The sequence below is a fragment of the Zootermopsis nevadensis genome, unplaced genomic scaffold (assembly GCF_977971745.1).
Source record: "Zootermopsis nevadensis isolate Lab colony 2312 unplaced genomic scaffold, Znev_1.0 Znev_ptg000009l, whole genome shotgun sequence".
Classification (NCBI taxonomy): Eukaryota; Metazoa; Arthropoda; class Insecta; order Blattodea; family Termopsidae; genus Zootermopsis; species Zootermopsis nevadensis.
The window spans coordinates 3,314,269-3,326,227 of NW_028259141.1; positions in this window are offsets into that span (position 1 = coordinate 3,314,269).

The following is an 11,959-nucleotide window of genomic DNA, read 5'->3' on the forward strand; positions in this document are numbered from 1 at the left end:
ACCAATCCCAAAACTATTCAACTGAATGACTGGCTTATATTACAGTCATTATGGTACGTAAGGTCCACAATGATCAGTCTGAAGATCACTGCCATATCCATTACATCAGTTTTCTGAAATCAAAATTCACCTGTGAAAATCATCAACATTTATCTTATCATCCTAATCAGTGTTATGATCATCCAGCACGCAAATCACCATTTGGTCAACAATTCCATTTTTCGTATTATGTTTTCTGAATCTACTACCAGTCCATTACTCAAAATCGTGACAGGCAGATAATCAGGTATGGACAGGTCCTTATTGTTCTTTCCTCATTCCAGAGCATAAAGAACACCAAAAAAGCAGTCAATATGGAGAACCCCAAAGTGGTGTTGTTGACACAACCCATGTGATCAGGTGTTAGTGAGGATTGACATAGGTACGATTGACAGACAGAGCAATCTACAGAGTTGGTGCAGCTGTTATTGGCCCTCAGTGGTATCCTACGTTCCTCAAGTGTTTGCCTTAGAGACGCTACGCTTATACTGTAACTTCCTGCCATCATGTTGTCAAACTGCATCTCACGGTCCTGGTAGACTGAGTGTCCGACTAACAAAGCATAGCATAGCTAGAGTTCTCTCTGCTGTTCCGTTCATCATTTTCTATTATGTGACCAATCTCACCTATGAACAAAGGCCCGCACTCACAAGTAGCCTCCAGCAGCTTTCAGACAAAGGCTGTCATGATAAGATGGATGGAGTAACACACCAGTATTTTGCCATCGTGGCTGGACAGATTCTGCACAAATGATAAAATGCAGTGTTGAATGGTTTGTTTGAATGCTATTTCACTGAGCCAGTCCCTGGGGCACAATATTCTGCAGCTCTTTGATCTATGATCTACAGTCAAGGGAATTATGTACTTAATTTAAGCTGCAAATATGTTAGTCTTCCACTTCTTACCTCTCCCGCAGTTTAAAGTCCGTAACATCTGCAAATGGTACGGTTTGTTCGGTGGACATGAGCTATGTCCTATGATGTGCAGCAGCTTTTCTGCTGGAACCGAGAGTGAGAGGTGAGTGGAGCTTAGTATCTTGAATGCTGAGATTGAGTCAAAATCATGTGTTGACTTCCGTTTCAATAACAATTTAACATTTATAATCGGGGCTATGTTCATACAGTTTTATGAAGGAATAAGCTGACAGCAATGTTAATAAAATACTAAATCAAATTTCTGAAGCTACTGGTGTATTTCCGTACTCTGAAGCGGAGCTGGGCATGAGCCAGTGGGAAGGAAGAGACTTGTGAAAAATTCTGAACTGGATATGACTGATCTCATACTCAGGCCATTTGGCAGTCACGCATGTTCAGTGGCCTTTGCCCTGATCATTGCTTCTCTGTAAATTGGCCGATCTCAATGTGAGAAATGCTCTTAAAGATAAGGATGTATGCAGAGCTTAATAAGCATAACAGCAAGTAAACCATTGGGAGTGGAGATATGGCTTGACATATTCTTCACCACCTTGACACCAGACGGTGTGAGTGACCATTACATACGAGACTGGGTGGGCTACAGTATTGGTCTGGCCAAGGTGGGAAAGAGGAGGATCTATAACTTTGCTGCCAAAAATTACACAGTGGTTGTCCATTCACGTTAGAGAGTAAACACTTTCAGGACAAACATAGATTTTAGTTGGCATATAGTGCCCTGTGTATGGTATTTCAGTGCCTTTCTGAGAATAGATTAAATTGAAAATAGTTTCAAGAGAACTGCTGATGAGCAGAACTTCCTTTTCACTCTTAAGGAGTTCCTGCCATCAAAAGGAAACAATCTTTTACAGTAAATGTCATAACTTAAAAAATCTAAGCTCATACCTGAATTACTTAGGTTTCAATGGGAATATGTGACTTCCAACTTGCTGTATAATGTAGTAGCATAAGTTTCTAATCCTGGAGTGTAACTGGCAGCCTGTAGCTAGGCATTTAAATCCTACATTCTAGTACAGCATGTGTTAATGCCTGAAGTATATAGTTATATCTATAAAATTTTTAGGACTATCCAAGCTTACAAAAACAGCAGCTTCTTAAAAAGTCTTGCAAACATAACCTCTCTTTCACTTATATCCCCACATTTTAAATGCATTCTTTCGAAATAAAACTTTGTCACTTACAGAATCATCACTCATAAATCTGGGCTCTTGTTACCACCATGATTGCACTGTATTAACATCCACCTTTGAAGCAATTGTACATTTTGTATGATGCATACCCAATCATGTTTTCCCACACTCTAGTCACAGATAGTAAAACTAACAAAACGTTCAGGTACTGTTTCATCAGCACTAGCTAATACCCATGCTGAAGCTATCATTTATATTTTATACCAATTCAATTAGTCAACCCAATAATCAAGTGGTCAATTGAACAAGTCAGAAATTCAGCATGAATATCTAGTACACCATTTCAGTATTAATTGTGTTTGTAAAGCACTTCATAAAGTTATGTACCATATACTAGGCTCTAAATTAATACCAACTACAAATAAATCCCAGAAGAGTTTCGTTTCAAGTGACAGCCGCTCAAAAGAGCACAATAGTTTGTAAACCGAATGTTTCTATCCTCAGGAAGAAAGAGACAGTATTGATAATATTTACTCACTGCTTCTGTCTCTGCTGTTCAAATTAGCAGGGACATTCAACCTCTTAGAGCTTCCAAATGTGCTTGACTGGATGGAGTTCCACCAGTAATAATTAAGATTTGTTCTGACACTTTAACGTCCTTTTTAACTTTTATATCTAATCTCAGTTGAACTAATGTGTCATTTGTCTTTGCGGAAACAAACTGCGCTTGTTCCAGTGTTCAAAAATTGTTACTAATTACAGACCTATTCCTATCCTTACCAATGTTTCTAAAATATTTCAATTTAACATTCATAATCATTTGTACAATTTCTACTTGTCTGTGAAAATCTATTCTACATGTACGAACTTGTTTACGTCTTCCACTTTGGCGAAGACGAGGACCTATTATAGCCGCTCAGTAATTGGAGCTTCGTTCCTTGGTAATCACTTGACTCTCTTCAGGGGTGTTAACGGTATGTAACTCCCGACAACGAGAGACTTCCTTTATCGCTGAATATAATACTTTATTTATACACAATTTAATTAATTAAGAATAAATACAGATGTGCAGATGATAATACTTGGCTTTAGCCACAAGACGATGATCTCAGAACTGTATTGGGTTTGCGTGCGACTCCCTCGGAAGTTTGTTGAAGAGTCCTCTCTCAACCTATTTAATGCATAAGGTCCAGCAACATTATCTGCTGAGTCACAATGAATCATCAAGTCTAACTAACTTTCTACACATTTCCGCCATAAATGTTGAAGTATGACACTTGAGACTACAACCAATTCACGCCAGTTTATTGCCCTGGTGTAGAAACACAAGATTCCTGGGAACCAAAGGTCCTCGGACGTCTTTGTCCTAAACAGTTAGGTATATGCCATGAACTAGAAGTATTACCCTCGAAACACAACAACAAGTTAGAATTTTGAAACGAAAAGTAAAAAAAGAAATTCAGCCTAATAAAATAATAAAAGAACTAAATGGTAGGATCAAATTACCTCAGCAGAAGATGTAATTTGGACCGTTACAACCTCCCCAAGTATAATTTTGGTCACTTTCTATCAGAAATGTCCAAGATTATATATTCTTGCCGCTAAAGCTTCAGCTCAATTACACCATATTACATGAAAATGTAAAACAAAAAAAACAACACAATACAAAATATAACATTACTTGATACATACACAAAATGAAATGAACACTTAACAATTATAGTAGTCATACACATATAAATCCTTTAGGTTACTTGACCTTCACATAGTTGTCTTGATCATTACAACATAACAGTTATCCGTTCACTAAACAATTTCTTAAGCGTTAATTATGAGTTACTTCTAATAACAATAAATTACTGGTAGGATTTGACAACAATATTCAATTGTTCTGCTCTTACAATGCACTTACATTGGTATAATTTTGAATATGAAACTCCATACTACAGCTGTTACAATAGTTAAATGATTATTGAGCCCAAATTTATGACAAACAGTGACTACTGATTTCCAAGAAATTTAGTCAACCGCGTGCAATCAAATCAGTCAGTGCTGATTTTCTCCAAATATGGCTTCAATGAATGTTTATTGAATTGTCCTCTGACTTTCCCATTATTCCCTGAGATTTCATACACCGAAGGTGGAATGAATCTCGTTATCACGTACGGGCCTTCGTACGGTCGAATGAACTTGCCCGTAACACCTTGTGCAGCGTTTGAAACAGGTTGACAACGCACAAGCACTTTATCTGACAGCTGAGGATTCCACTTTGCGATTCCCATTTTCCTCTTTTTCTTTTGTTTCCAGTGCCTTTGCTTTCATTTTAACGTATGCCCGGAGAACCTTAATTTCCAAACTTTCCGCTGGTGGTTTCTGATCTGGGGATTTAACAAAAATTTTCTCGAACATGTCCGGCTTCGGCTCGTCAAACATTAGTTCCACTGGTGTGTAACCTGTCGTCCCACTTACGGATGAATTTAACCAATTCTCGATAAGAGGAATTAATTCAGGCCATTTTCTCTGCGTGATATTACAATATATCCTGCAATATTTAGCTAATTCTCTCATTATTCTCTCTGTGGGGTTGCTCTGAGAATGGCGAATAGGAGAATATCTGACGGAAATGTTTAGGTTGGAAAGGGCTTTCTTCCACGATGGTGAGGTAAACTGCGTGCCATGGTCGGAAAGGATTGATTTAGGCTGGACTACTTGACGGAAATAATGAGTCAACTTATTCAAACAAGCTCTCGTAGTCGCTGATTTAATCGGATAAAGTTTCACGTGTTTCGAAAATACATCCAGACATACCAGAATGTACTTCACTCCTCCACGTCCTGTAGGCAGAGCGCCGTACAGGTCCAAAGACATTAGCTCACCAGGTTTAGATGGCATATGTGACCTAGATTCTACCTCGTAACTCCTGTTAGGATGTTTTACGCGCTGACAGATGTCGCAGTGTGCGACGTATTTGCGAACCTTTCGGCCTAAATCTCTCAGGTAAAAAGTATAAGCTATTTGTGCAATGCATCGATCAGTACCTTGATGGCCCGATGAAATATGTACAAAGTTGATCACACGATCTTCCAGGCTGCTAGGGAGAACGGGCCTCCAATACGGGTAGTTTATACCTTTTTGGTATAGGACCTCATTTCTTAGCATGTACTTGTCCAAATAGGTTGCCGCCCCCGAAGCTAGTCTCTCTCTGGCCTTAACTACGTACGGGTCGCTGGCTTGGTGATGCGCTAGATTCATTAATTCCCCCTTTAACTTGGTATCGATATTCAAGTTTATGGCTGATACTAACATGCCTCGTGGCTTTCCCATTCCCTTGATCTCTTCTTCAGTTAAGCCCACAGGATTTCTACTCATAACATCCGCAAGGACGTTGTCTGACCCCTTTACATGTACGATGTCAATGTCATATTCTTGAATTTCTAAAACCCAACGTGTAATTCGGTTGGAGGTCAAAGCACATTTCTTCAGGAACGATAAAGCCTTATTATCTGAAAACAAAGTAACCTTTTGCCCAAAAACATAAAGTCTGAATTTTCTGAGTGCATATACCACGGCTAACAATTCCTGCTCACACGTAGTGAACCTCATCTCAGCGGATGACAACACCCCTGAAGCTGTAGAAACAATGTTGGTAACCCCCGCTTCGTCTGTCTGCATCAGAACTGCGCTAATGCCAAACTTGCACGCGTCAGTGTATACGGCGTAGGGTAGGTCATTATTGGGATGGACTAAATGTATTGTATGTGCAAACCTCGCACGTAGTTCCTCAAAAGCACATTGCATCTCTGTTGTCCACTTCCATTTACTTCCCTTTTTCAATAATGGAAGGAGAGCGCCTACGTAGCCTGCATAATTGATAATAAACCTATTATGAAAGTTACAAGTCCCTAAGAACTGCATCAAGTGCTTTTCGTTACGGGGTGCAGGATACTTCAAAATGGCGGCTACTCGCTCAGGGTCTGCAGACACACCGGTCTGACTTATTATGTGCCCCAAAAATGTAACTTCAGTCTGACAGAACCGACATTTTGCAGCGTTTATGGTGAATCCTGCCTCAGTCAACTTGCCGATGACTATGTTTAAATGCTTTAGGTGGTCTTCAAAGCTGCGCGAAAATACCAATAAATCATCCACATAAAACACAACAAACTCCTCACTATCTGAACCCAGCACAAGTTTCAACGCCCTAACAAATGCTGATAATGAGTTTTTGAATCCATAAGGGACACGTTTGAATTGGTACACAGTTGAATCAAACAGGAAAGCTGTAAAGCGGCGTGAACTTTCTTTAAGGCTAATTTGCAGAAAAGCACTGGTGAGATCTAGTGATGTCATGTACCTTACTCCATTAAAACGCTGTAATAACTCGCCTATAGGGTAAACTCTTTCACGATCCGGAACCATAACAGAATTTATTTTCCTAGCATCTATGCAAAGGCGTGGTTTTCTCCCTTCTTTATACACAATAGTGATAGGATTTATGAACGGAGAATTGCATGTCTCTAAAATATCATCATCCAACATCTGAGCTATTTGTTCTCTTATAATTGGCCTGACAGCGAAAGGGACCACTCTTGAACTACCCGTGACTGGCTTAAGATCACTTAGTACGAACTCGTACTGAAAGCGGCGACACATACCTGGTTTCGAAGTCAAATACTCCAGGTACTTCAACAACAATTTAATTAAACTCTCTTTCTGAAGACTGTTGAGGTGTGCATTTGCATTAATCAGAGCGGTTACGTCCACAGCTTGCAAAGAACGTGGATCAGGGGAACCTATCCTAGTATTCTGCACCAAAATTGGATACATCAGACCTTCCTCTCCAACTCGTCTCTCACTACTATCACAATAAAAACGACGGCTATTTGCTACGTCGAAAAATTCGCCTTCCCAACGGCTACCATAATTCTCTTCATCTTCATCAAACTTGTAGACATCATCACCTTCTGTGGCATCTATAAACAAGGACCTTCGCCCTAAAACTTCACTTCCTCCTCCTTCTCGAACTAGGTTGGAATCCTGAACTATCAAATGATTGCTATTAGCAGAACTTCCCTTCAACTCCTGTCCATCGTTGCTCACATCACGTAACCGGTCACCTCGATTAAACAATTGCACTTTCTCAATTCCATCTAGCTCATAACGGAAGCATTTCCTTTTGAAGTCCAAAACAATCCCATACTCATTTGCATAATCGCAACCTAAAATCACTGAGCTAGTCAGTTGTGGGGACACTAAAAACACACTCTCAAAACTATCGCCCCCAATACTAAATTCCACATAGATCTGATCTTTAATACGCCGAGTCTTATTGCCAAAAGCTGTCACTAACACTGTGTTGGCAACGGGTAAACTTAAAGTGGACACTCCTGCAGATACTAAGTCTTTATAAATACTTTCGGTCAAAAGGTTAACTTCGCTGCCTGAATCTATTATAGCATTGGTAGTGATATCACCGAATGACATTGACACCTGCGGACAATTTAATACATGGCTGTCATTAATATAATATATCACCAATTCATTCAAAGGATCCATATAATTACTACTACCGGAAATCATCACATCTCTAAATTTATCTCCCACCTCACAAACTACACTGTGCTTTGGGTCCGGATCTGAAGTTTCTATTGCCTTTGATGCGAACGGGGTTCGATCCGTAACGCCGCTCGACATTAGTTTAACGCCGGACGCTCGGATGGTCCTTGCGGTTCCTTCCTATCGGTTTGCCTTGTCGGACTGTGGTAAGGTGGGGCACCAGGGTTTAAGGAAGACCCTTCGTGTTTATTACGGTTGTCATCTTCCCTGTCTCTAGAAAAATAAGCACCTCTACCGTTGTTGTTCCCATTTCTATTGCTGTGGCTGTAACCAGAATAATTCTGCCTCCTGTCATTATACGTCTGTCTCACGTACTGATGATTCTGGTTCTGCCTCTTATCGGGATTATAGTTCTGGTGATAAGTAGCCCTTATATTTGTTTTACTACCTGCTTCGTTAAACTCTAGCATTTCAAGGCGCTTCAAAACGTCTATGGCTTCCTGCACTGTAGTCAAGGGAACCCCCACCAGACACCTCTGTATGTTCACCGGGTAGTGCAACTTAATTGCGTCAATAAATTCGGCATCACTCATCCCTAGATATGAAGCCAAAACAGCATATTTAATCAGGTGCCCTGACATTGAGAGATTTGATTGCTTTTCATATTTGTCTTGATATATCGAACATTTCACTCGACTCTGTGTCGTCTTGGACCAAAACGTTTTAGTGAATGCGACTTTAAACTGCTCATAGTCATTTAATGTATGAGCCACAGCTGACATCCACTGTTTAGCAACAGGGTCTGATATTGACTTCAATGCTATAGCCAATTTTAATGATTCTGGTACCCCCTTCAACTTCATAAATTCATCAAGCTGGTTTAAATGGTAGATGGCGTTGATCTTATCGCTGTCTTCAAACATGGGTAGGGATAGATCAGCAGCACTTAAATAGTTATGTGCATTGTAATGGCGAACATTCATGGTATCATAACTCACATTACAATTCACATCACTCGCATTCCCTGAAATATCAATTGACCCAGACACCTGACTACCCAAGTTTTCAGCAGCCTCGCCGTGGGAACTGCTTTGACTGGCTGCATTGCCATTAGATGATCGTGAGAAATTTCCATTGCAAACAACGGAAGTCGGTTCTGACAACTTACCTTTTAAATGTTTCATTTCAAGGTTCAACTTCTCAAACCTACTGTCGTTAACGCAGTTAACCCTTTCAAATTCCTTGTTTATCTCTACAAAACGCTCCCCCTGCCGATGACTTTGTTTCTTTTGTTCTTTTACTATATCATTTCTGAGGTCCTGAACTTCATCAGTCAATTTTGTTAGCTTTTGTCCTAGATGTTCCTCATTTTGGATAACCCTACTGGTTATTTCTCCTGTTACCGAATTCACCTCAACGATGTGATGGTCTAACTTATTATGTAAATCATTTGACAATTCCTGCATATTCCGTTTAGCAGCTCTTAACTCCCCTTCATTATCATCTCTAACTTGTTTGATCTGGCAAGAAAATCTTACAGATTCTGAATGTAATTTATCTGAAATTTCTTTGTTTAATTTCGAATTTTCCCTCTCAAATCTCTTAATCAACCTTTCGTTTTCCAGTCTGACATCTTCTCGTATGTTATTTACATTTCTTTGTAAACTCTCTATCTTATTTTCTACACTTGAAATTTCCTTTCTTATATCAGAAATTTCCCCCTTTACGCTAGAAATTACTTCTAATTTGTCTGCCTTCATAACACTCATTAATTTAGCAAACATATCTTGGAAATAACTATGCGAGTCACTCTGTGGAACGCTAGTACAGGCCTGCTGCCCATCGTTCATTCTTAATGCAACTTCTTCCTGTTCCACTATTTCCAAAGACGATCCTAAACCCGTTTCTAGTCTTTCATTTTCCTCCAATGACCCTTCAACCCGACACAATTCTAATTTACCGTCTCCGAAATGGTTGCTCTCTTCTTCTGAAACAGTCACAATTCTGTTACGTAAGCTGCGGGTTGCCATTCTTCCCTCACTTCACCAACTAACCTTTTACGTATGACGCTGATGATCTGGTGATCTTCTTAAATGCGGACTCCTGGAGCGCTCGTAGCTTGCAGCTCTGTCCTTCTTGAACTTTGTTGGTGTTACAGTACGACTCCTGGTGTGGCCGTTGTTTGTAACTGTCGTCTGCTTTGTGATGGTGTTGTTGAATGTATTCAGCTGGCTGCCCTCTGGATCTGTTGCCGTCGTTACCACTTCGTGCCCCACAAATGGGCGCCACTTTTGCTATAGCCGCTCAGTTTTATAGGAGCTTCGCTCCTTGGTAATCACTTGACTCTCTTCAGGGGTGTTAACGGTATGTAACTCCCGACAACGAGAGGCTTCCTTTATTGCTGAATATAATACTTTATTTATACACAATTTAATTATTTAAGAATGAATACATATGTGCAGATGATAATACTTGGCTTTAGCCACAAGACGATGATCTCAGAACTGTTGGGTTTGCGTGCGGCTACCTCAAAAGTTTGTTGAAGAGTCCTCTCTCAACCTATTTAATGCATAAGGTCCAGCAACATTATCTGCTGAGTCACAATGAATCATCAAGTCTAACTAACTTTCTACACATTTCCGCCATAATAATATGACACTTGGGACTACACCCAATTCACGACAGTTTATTGCCCAGGTGTAGAAACACAAGACTCCTGGGAACCGAAGGTCCTCGGACGTCTTTGTCCTAAACAGTTAGGTATATGCCATGAACTAGAAGTAAACATCCCAGTATTACCCTCGAAACACAACAACAAGTTAGAATTTTGAAACGAAAAGTAAAAAAAGAAATTCAGCCTAATAAAATAATAAAAGAACTAAATGGTAGGATCAAATTACCTCAGCAGAAGATATAATTTGGACCGTTACAACCAGTAAAATGAAGAGCAGTGAATCGGTAAGGAGTAGGGGTGCATCGGTCCTCTCTTTCGTGACACTGACTGTCCAATTATACGCACAGACGTATTTCGGAAATCCACCCACAAATCTGAAGCGTTACAAATTGAACAAAAGCCGCGAAATGTATCTCCTCCTTCAGCGCGTCTACATTAGGTCTTAATGTCCTTTACGACTTTAGAAGCGATTACAGAATATTTCCAGGTAAATGCTGCTTTGAAGCAGAAAATGAAACACTGCTCCAGCAACGAATTTGTATGGTCCGGCGTGCTTCTACGCAGGCACTTTGCTGGACGAGTTCCTGAGGTCCCTGCGAGTGGCCCACCATTGGGCTTAATCGTGCTTGACAAAACTAGGGGAAACGCAGTCTTCAAACTGTCTGTTCAGTGCTCGAAGTTCATGAACCACTTCACGGAAAGAACAGAGAATTTCCAACTCGATTATTCCATCTCTGGGGCATAGCTTATTGACCTTTGCCGTCGCTTGAAGTCCAGACGCACCAGGTCGACCCCACAGGAACAGGCGGTGACAGTCAATGGAACGGAATGCCACGTCGAGGCTCAGTACAGGTAAGGAAGGGCCGCACTTTTATCCATAAAGAACACGCCACGACGCCATCTTCAGGTTCTACTGCGACACGCATGGAGGGGGGAAACAAGGGGTGCATACGGAATTTTGGCAGGGAACACTGGCTAGACCAGGAAGGAGATGGGAGGATAATATCAAGATGGATCGAGAGGGTGGACTGTGAGGATGGCAAATGGATGGAGTTGGTGTTGGACCTGCGGGTTCTCCTACCAGGGAGTTAGTTAGTTTGTCCGTCTCCAGAGAGCGCAGCGGTGGTGTAGCTGACCTGAAAGCGCTCGCAAAATAGGTCCAACGCACTGTGGCTGGCGATTGTGTTCATATACTTTATATTTTGTTATTATTTTGCAGAACATTTTTGAGAACGCCGATTTTCAGTGTTAGGTCCAATGGCGAAGTCAGAATACTGAACGCACTCACTCGGAGTCGCTTGTAAAATGCTCCGCTATAAAACTGGAGCCCCTAAACAGGTCTGAATTATACTTACGATATTTTTGGATGCTGGATACCATCTTCCGTGTTCAAAGCGGAAGGAAAGCACAAACAGGAAGTCTTGAGAGCTTTACAGTAAAAATGCGTCTTTCTAGCCGTGTATTGGGTCCACTTTTGTTCATCGCGTACGTAAATGATATTTGGAGGAACATTGAATCGACTATTAGACTTTTTGCAGATGACTGTATAATATAAAGGAAAATTATAAATACTAAAGACATAGAAAAGATGCAGATGGATCTGGACAGTCTGGGGGAGTGGGCGGTTG